This window comes from Populus alba, chromosome 5, assembly GCF_005239225.2.
Source record: "Populus alba chromosome 5, ASM523922v2, whole genome shotgun sequence".
NCBI lineage: Eukaryota > Viridiplantae > Streptophyta > Magnoliopsida > Malpighiales > Salicaceae > Populus > Populus alba.
In genome coordinates, this window is record NC_133288.1 from 699,732 (window position 1) to 708,643 (window position 8,912).

An 8,912-nucleotide genomic window follows, 5' to 3' on the forward strand; every position below is an offset into this window, starting at 1 on the left:
CCATGTTCATTGTGAGCGTAAAACTACACTTTCATCTCTAAATTTTTAATTTATTTATACTTGATCCTTTTTTGTTTAGGATTTTTTATTTTGGTTACTAACTTTATTATTTTTTATATTTTAGTCCCTTGATCTTGAGAAAGGAGAGATTAAGTCATAAAAATATTAAGAAGAGAGAAAGCTCTTCTGATGATCAATAACTTCAATTTTGATGTTTATGAATTGTGTTTTAAGAGATGAATTCAATTGAGGTTTCTTCCTTAAATGATACCTTAAAAAGTAGATTAATGTTCGAGAATTTTTTTTATTTGATTTTGAATTTTTAAATTGATTAAAAAGTGTTATTTTGTTAGAAATATGGTTTTAGAGGTTCATGATATATATTATGTTTTTAAGTAAAAAAAATAGTTAAAATTTAAATTTTTAGAGTCAGAAGAATTTAGATAATGATTTTTCGGTCACCAGAGCCATTTTTAGTGACCTTAAAAGATTGCAGACATATAATGCATCATTTGACTAAGTGAACAATGTGTCGTTTGTTCACTTTAGGAGAAAAAACAAGACAAGCAAAACTAGGCGCACTTGGTTTTAAATGCGGGCCACTATGTAGGCTCATATTTTTAACCTATGCGAGCTTGATCCTTTAATTTTTTTTTTTTTTAATTTTTAATCAGATCTTGTTTAAATAAATTTATTAAAATAATGTTTAAATAATTATCCAATTATACCATTGTTTCAAATAATATAAGTGCTTTTCATGAAAATATTAACAATTACTATCTGAATAAATTATTTATGAACATTAAATATTCAATACTGATGAAATATGTATTTTTTATTGTAAATTATTAGATAATTATTAGATAATTTTATTATTTTTAATATATTTATGTCAAAATTATCAATTCATTATTTTTTATATTAAATTTTTTTTTTAAGATTGCTATAAGTTTATTAAAAAACATTGCAAAAAACAAAAAAAGGAGAGAAAGCAAGGAAATGGATTTTTGATTAAAGAGATAACTTATTTATTATTATTTAATAATAATTTTTATATATATATATATTTAAATTACTTTTAGTTTTTATGCAAGAAATAACATAGCCAAAAAAATGCATTAAGAATTTATACTAAAAAATAAAAAAAATTTCCATAAAATTTTAAATTATTATTTTTTAATGAAAATCTATTTTATTGCCATATTATTAAATAAAACAAATTCAAAAAGCACCCTGCGACATCATATCTAATATTTTCATATATATTTTTCACCTTTCTACTTTGTTTTTTTAAAAAAATTTATTAATTCATATAATTTCAATCTATTTTATTGAATGCTTTCACAATATATATTCTTCTTGTTTTTTATTAAAAATTAACTTAGAATCCTACCATGTAACATTGTGCTGGTAATTAGCGATTAAAAAAACAAAAATACAAATAGGATGTGGGATTTGAACCCTTTACCTCTTTTCACACACCGTTACTAATTGACCATGAATAAACTTATGATATAATATAAAATTTATACAATTTTTTTTTATAAATAATACAGGAAGAAAATAAGAAGATATATCACTGAAAAAAATATACCAGAATGCTCAGGAGATTGCTGAAGATTAGTTGAAGAAGACCAAAATATACAAGATTGGAAAATTTAACAGTGTATTCTCGATTTATGAAGGCGTTATTGGCAAATAAAAAATCAATTTAAGAAGGGAAAATCAAAATTGAATGTTAGAGGAATTGGATTGGAATTTTTCAAGGTTTAATTGAATTTATTAAAAGCTTAATTGTAAAAAAAATTAATTTTTAAAGTTAATCTAGACTTTAATTGACAGAAATTAAGTTTAGGGGTTGAATTGTAATTTTAAAGAGTTAATTTGATAAAATTAGAGCTTAATTGCATAAATATTGAAGCTTAATGGCAATTAAAGACTTGATCGAAGAAATAAAAAACCAAACTGAAAAAGATGCAAAATATAGGAGTTGAAATGGACCTTATCAAGGGTCAAATTAAAAAAATTAAAAGTTTATTGGTCAGTTAAAAGTAATACATAAATTCAGAAGAGGGTTGAAATGCACAAATTAAGAACTAAGAAGTTAAAGGAAAATAGCAGTTAACTTTGGAGCTGACAATTGAGTTTGATAAAAATAAAATTGCATGAAATTAAAAGTCTTGAGGCAATTATAAGTAAAAACAATTGGAAAAATAATGACTCAATTGAATTTTGCCACATTCTAAATTAATAATCCTAAATGACATGTCATTTAAATTTAATGAAGTGAAGGTGAATGACACATCATTTGCCAGTTTACACCTCTATGTTGATAATTTTAACTGATTGAGTTGGCAAATTCAAACACATTAATGTGGAGTTACAAATCTTTAAATTGAGTAAGGTTGGATTCAAATGAAAGGTATTCCCCCCCACTACCAGGTTTAGGTGGTTTCAGACGACAATAACGTTAGAATTGATCCAACGAAACCTTAAAATTAAGCAACTTAATCAGCTCCAACAATAAAACTGTCATGCAAAAAATGATTTGATTTTTGTATGTTCACACATAAAGGCTCCTCAATAGGTTCTTATCAAGGGTTCACAACACTCCTCTCAAGATCAAGAGATTATAAATGGATTTAAGACCTTCCAAAACCCTAAAAACCCTACAAATACCCCTTTAAGATTAAGAAAAGGGGTTGAAAAAAAGAAAAAAAAAAGAGAAAAAGATAAGAATAGATAAGAAAAAGAAAAGAAATATCAATAAGAAATATAAAGATAAAGGTACAAAAGTCTAAACAAAAGTTTTTTTAAGTTTTGTAAGTTTGCAAGAGACAAAAGTTTTCAAAGAAAAGCTAAGAGAGAGTAGTTGTTCGAGGTATATGTTGCAGCCTAAAAACAGGTCTTTCATGGCCTTTTTTTTGTTTATATTTAAAGTTACATTCATATAAAAAAAAGTTTGAAATGTTTAACTAATGGTGTTACATTCACCTTTTTGTTGTTGTGATTTCTATTTTAAGAAGTTATTTTAAAGTTATTTTATATTTTTTATGTATTAAAGTTGATTTTTATGTTCTTTATATATATATAAATGTTATTTTAGCTTTGGTTTAGCCTAAGCTATGCATGTTAAAGTAAGGGTATTTATCCTTAGCTTGTTAAGTTTGTTCAGGCATAAAATGGGTATAAAAAACCAATTTTGAATATATGTTACATAAACATGTAGGTTGTTTGAGATTACTAGGTTTTGGATTTGGTATTTTATGCTTGTTTTTTTAGATTTTGATGTTTTTTTTTTTTTGTTAACTTTAGATTCAAACATGTTTATGTATGATATTGTGACTTGTTGGGACAAAAAAACATGCTTTAGAGGCCAAAAATACCCATTTCTAGGCTTGACAATGGCTACCTTATGGTTGGGTTTCTTGTTGGGTTCTAGGCAATGTTTTTCATGTTACTGGGAAAAATATTGTCTTAGACCCTTCATTTGGACCTATTTTGATCCATTTATTTCCAGAGAATCCTTCCTTATGCATTATTAATCAATAATCTAGTGTTTATTTGCATCAATAATACATTTATAATGATTTTTAATCCTAAAATTTTGATTTAGAACTAAAACTCATTTTGATCAAATTGTGATAATTTAATAATAATTGAAGTGAATGAACCTTTAATTCTTAATCCTTGAATGATTGACAACTTTTATGTCCTTTTGATTTCATGAAATTTGGTCTGGATTTGAGTTCGTATTGTTGGGTTTGTTTCGAGTGTTCTTGGTGTTATTCATTTTTTTTTAATTTTTTTTTTTGTGTTTCATCCATTTTGTTAAAAAAAGTTTGAAGTTTTAAGTTTTTCTGGTGTTTAATTTGTTTTTTTCTTTAGTTTTATTTTTGGTTTTTTTTAGATCAAACTATAATTTTTTATTTTGTTTATAGGCGAATAAAAATTTCACATCAACCCAATCGGGTTAGGTAAAAAGATATTTGTTTTCTTGCTTATGACTAAAAATCCTAAAGTTATTTAAGTATTTTTTTAAAATATCTAAAATACTTTGACATGTTTATTTTTATAAAATATTGGTTGGATTATATAATAAGTTTGTAAAATTCTAAAGGATTTTGGTTTATATTTTATATATAAGATATGTTTTTACATGTTAAATATATTTGACCATGAATAAACTTGCTATATAATATTAAAATTAATATATTTATACATGTTAAATATTTATCTATAATTCATCTATTAAATCAACCCGCTAACTCCTGATTTCACAACCTTTGACCTGAGAACGTGGCTGAATTAGGGCCATTCTGCCAAATTATTGTTAATATGGCTGGTATTGACTGGAGTTAACGGTAGGCTGTAACTCTTTGGGCAGTATCATTAAATTTTTATTTACTTATTTATATGTAATGTTTAGAACAGTTTACACAAATCTTAATTAATCATTATAAATTATAAAGTTAATAAATAGATAAATTTTTAATAATCATTAATAACAATAATTATAGGGCTTGGATATAAAACCATAATAATAAATTATTTGATTCAAGTTTTTTTTACTGTACGACCTACTTGATAGTTGCATGGAAATCTGGAAGCACGTTGTGGAAGGCAAATTGGGGTACAGGCTTTACAGCTTCTCAAACCTTTCAAAATAAATTTATTCCAGGCAAAGTAAAAGACTTTTCTTTGATAATCAACTAGGAGGAGGCTTTTACCTTGCCAAGCTGCACAGTTGCCTCTAATAATTTATGCCATTTGCTTAAAGCAACCTTTTTTTTTTTTTTTTTTTTTTTGCGGGGCAGCCTTGCATTCACCTCTAATAATTGATGCCATTTGCCAAAAGCAACTTTATTATTATTATTTTTATTTTTTTTGTGTGCTGGGGCAGCCAGGATGTGCTCAATGTTCCGTAGATACTTGTCTCTTCACAAGATTATCTGCTCGAAAAATCATGATTCTCATTCATTAGCATTTCCGAAGATAAAATGTTTTGAGGATCGAAGAACTTGGCCACTAACAGGTACAGTTTCAGATATCATAGAGCTCAACAGATACAACAAAGACAGTTATCAAAGTCGACAGAAAATTTTACAAGGAAAAAGATTCTTGACTGATGTCATCCTAGGACGTATATGATCAACCACTAGTTAAGAGCAACTTTGAAAGAAAGCATCCTAGTTGATTCACTTAGGTCACCTTCACTGGACCAAATTAAAAGCCATCACAACCTCCAGCAGGTCTATGTATGTCCCCACTAGAATGACATATTTTCTGTGATACGTGTACATTTCCATAATGTCCCCGAGAACATTTATTGTGAACGTGTCAAAGTAAGCATTGATCTGGCTACTAATGAGCTGATTCTGAGTGATGCACCTAATGAAGCTATTCTGGTAAAGATTAATAATAAGATTCCAGGACTTGGCTTGCAGTTGGATGCTCCTGAACTCAATTTGCTGTACAAGGACAAGTAAGCACTTTCATGTTACAAGACATGTTCTATTTAAATTCACATTTCCTAAAGTGAAGCCAATTCAGCACCCACCTTGTTCTATAATGCGGAGGTGCCTGATTCATCTGAGCATCTTCTTCTTGATTTCATTGATGGAGACAACCATCTCTTCATGAGGAGCGATGAGCTTGCTGCTGCATGGAATATTCTAACCCCAACTCTACAGGAGATAGACAAGAAAACGTACGACACCAGAACTCTGTGAACTGGGAGGTAGAGGTCCAATTGGACCATATTATCTTTATGCAAAATATCAGGTTCGGTGGGTTGGTAGACAACTGAAGCTTGTTGAAGGCTTCGAATCTGATGTTTGAGAACAACTACATGCATGATAGGCAGTATGAAATAGCCATTCCGTCTCCAGGACCACATGAAATAAATAACTGGATATATGTTTAGCGTGTAAAATTAATCTGATTTACTGAAATGTTCAACTAACATGTTCCCTGTTTGATTTTCTGTTACCACAGTCCAGATGCCTTAACTAGCAAACTAATGGCCTGATGAGGGTGATTGAAGCTTCTTATGGGAGCTTCAAATCACCATACAATCACGGAGAAAAGCTTTGGAGATCCCCATCAATTTCTTTTTCCTTACAATTTCCAAAGTAAGATTCAGGTCTATGTTCTTGACAAACAATGAACTTCAATCACACGCTTCTGTATCATACAATATCATGACATGCTCAACTGTCAGAACTTGAGCTGTGTTTCATACATTCACCATGGATACCATGCTGTTGTGCATCAGTAGCGCATTCTACTTTCCTGTCAATAAAGTTGAATGCCAGTGATCATGATGGAGCTCTGGATTTGCCAGCCTAGCTTGGCCCATAATAAAGATATTTCTGTGAACACAGATTATCTATTGATGGAACTTGATGTTTAAAATTTCAGCAAGAATAATGTTAATTCAGGTCCCACCTGATATCGAAGGTATCTTATTTGTGCATTAAGTTTGGTTTAAACTTGGCTAAATATTTATTACAGCTCCGGCTAGTTAGGTAGGTATTACTACATAAATCCAAAGCTCACCATCCATTGCCCATGTGAATACAAAGCTCAGTCATAGCGATCCAACTCCCCCATTTTGAATCTATTCATGTCTGACAATCTCCATCCACTACAATGTCTTCGTCTTACAAAAGCAGTTGGAAGCTGCTTATCAGGGAAGTTGTTGCTTTTACCCCACAACTCTGTGGTTGTTGAGCAGCTAACAGCAGGCAAGATAAACATTTTAACTACCGCTATGAATTATTGATGAATTATTTTTTATTGGTAATGTTCAATGATAACAGCGATGGATTTCTGTCGGCAATTTCCAATGTAATTTCTTACATGAAAAATTCGGTCTGTAATTAAAAATGGAATCTCCAACATAATAAAATAAAATAAAAAATAAAATAAATTTACATGAAAATTTCCGTCCGTAATTCCTGTCGGCAATCTCCAATACAATAATATTTTTTTTTAGTATTGCTTGTATATTTAAATGTTTTATAACCTTTTAATATAGAATTAAAATTTGATTTGTATATATGTAAGAGTTTGTTTGTAATTTGGGGAAATTTGAATTTGTTTGTAATTTGATGAAATTTATTTTGTAACTTATGTGTATTATAAATAACTATCATATTTTGTTATGTTAGAGATTTTGGGGAAATTAATTTTTTTATGGAATTGATAAAAATTAAATGATAATAATTTAGATTAATAAGTTTGAATTGAAGAAATGATAGATAATTAATTAGTTGGGTATCAATTAATTATTGTTAGTTGGATTTATTTAGTTAATATTTTGACATATCATTACATTTTTATACAAAATTAATAATTGGTTATTACATTGTGAATTCATTTTTAATTACCAAAGTTGAATTTTGAATTAATTGTTATATTATTTAGAAATATTGTCATCATTATTCTATATAGGTTTTCTAAGTAATTAATGATTGTTCTTAGATGTATCAAGATTCACACCAAAAATTGTATAGAGAACATTATTGTAAAGGGATGGAGGGTTTTATTAATTTCAGTTATTACATGAGTGTTTACCATTAAGTTAGATTATATTGTGAGTAAGGCCGGTTATGATAATATAATTGAATGAGTAAAAAGCATTTTACCTTAAGAAAATGGACTCAAAAGAGAACTTTTATATTGTAAAATCCATGATGAAATTCTTTAGCATATGATACCAAAAAATTGATATGTACCAAATTTCTACATGTTGTACTATGGTAAAGATATAAATTTAACAGAGTGCAAAATTTGTGGTCATACTCTATATAAACCTAATATGAGTAGAGGAAAGACACTTGTTGCATATAAAAATATGAGACACTTCCCAATCACTCCTAGGCTACAAAAGTTATTTATGTCTTTGAATACATCTAAGCATATGACATTGTATCATTCACATGATGTAAATGATGGAGTGATGTTGCACCCTTCAATTATAAAGCTTGTAAATAGTTTAACAGGGTGCATTTTTAGTTTTCAATGAAACCACGAAACATGTATCTTGATTTGTGTACAAATATATTTAATCCATTTGGATCATTTGTTGAACCATATTTTGTTGGTCAATCGTACTAACAATTTATCACTTGCTCCCGAAGATATACATGAGGCCAAAATCCATGTTCTTATCTTCAATCATACTTGATCTTACAGTCTAGTTGGGAATATATATACTTGTCTTCAACCATTGATTGATGAGTTTAAATAGTTATTGTTATTTAAAGCTTTGATGTATGATGTCGTAAGGAAACATAATTATCAAATGAAGATAGTTTTGAAGTGGACTATAAATAATTTTCCTGCGTATGAGATGGTTTCAGGATGGAGCACATATGAAAAATCAGAATGTCTATATTGTATGAAAAACAATAAAATCTTACCTTAATGAATGATGTTAAAACTTCTTTTTTTATTGCCACTGAAGGTTCTTGTCAAGTTATTATTGATACAAAAAAAAAAAAAAGACTTCCTAAAAGGTAAAGTTGAAAGGGATGTTGCATCTTTGGTACTGTTGGGTGAAGAATTGTATAATGTAGTCTTATAATATGATAACATTGTATTTGGTTTTTAATTTGATTAATAAAAGTTTCATGGTTTTGATTTGATTCATAATTAAGTAAAGCGGAGTATTTTTTAGGAATTTTTTTATTGAAAGACTAATGTCGATCTATTATAATTTGCATATCATGCATATTTAGAAGAATGTATTTAAAAATATTTTTAACACAATAATGGACGTCAAAGGATAAAAAAAAAGATAATATCAAAGTTAGAATGAATATAATTTTGTTTTGTGACTGTCAAAATATAAAGTTGCTTAATGATGAGATATGTGTGGCAAAGTTTAAAGCCATCTTTTTTTA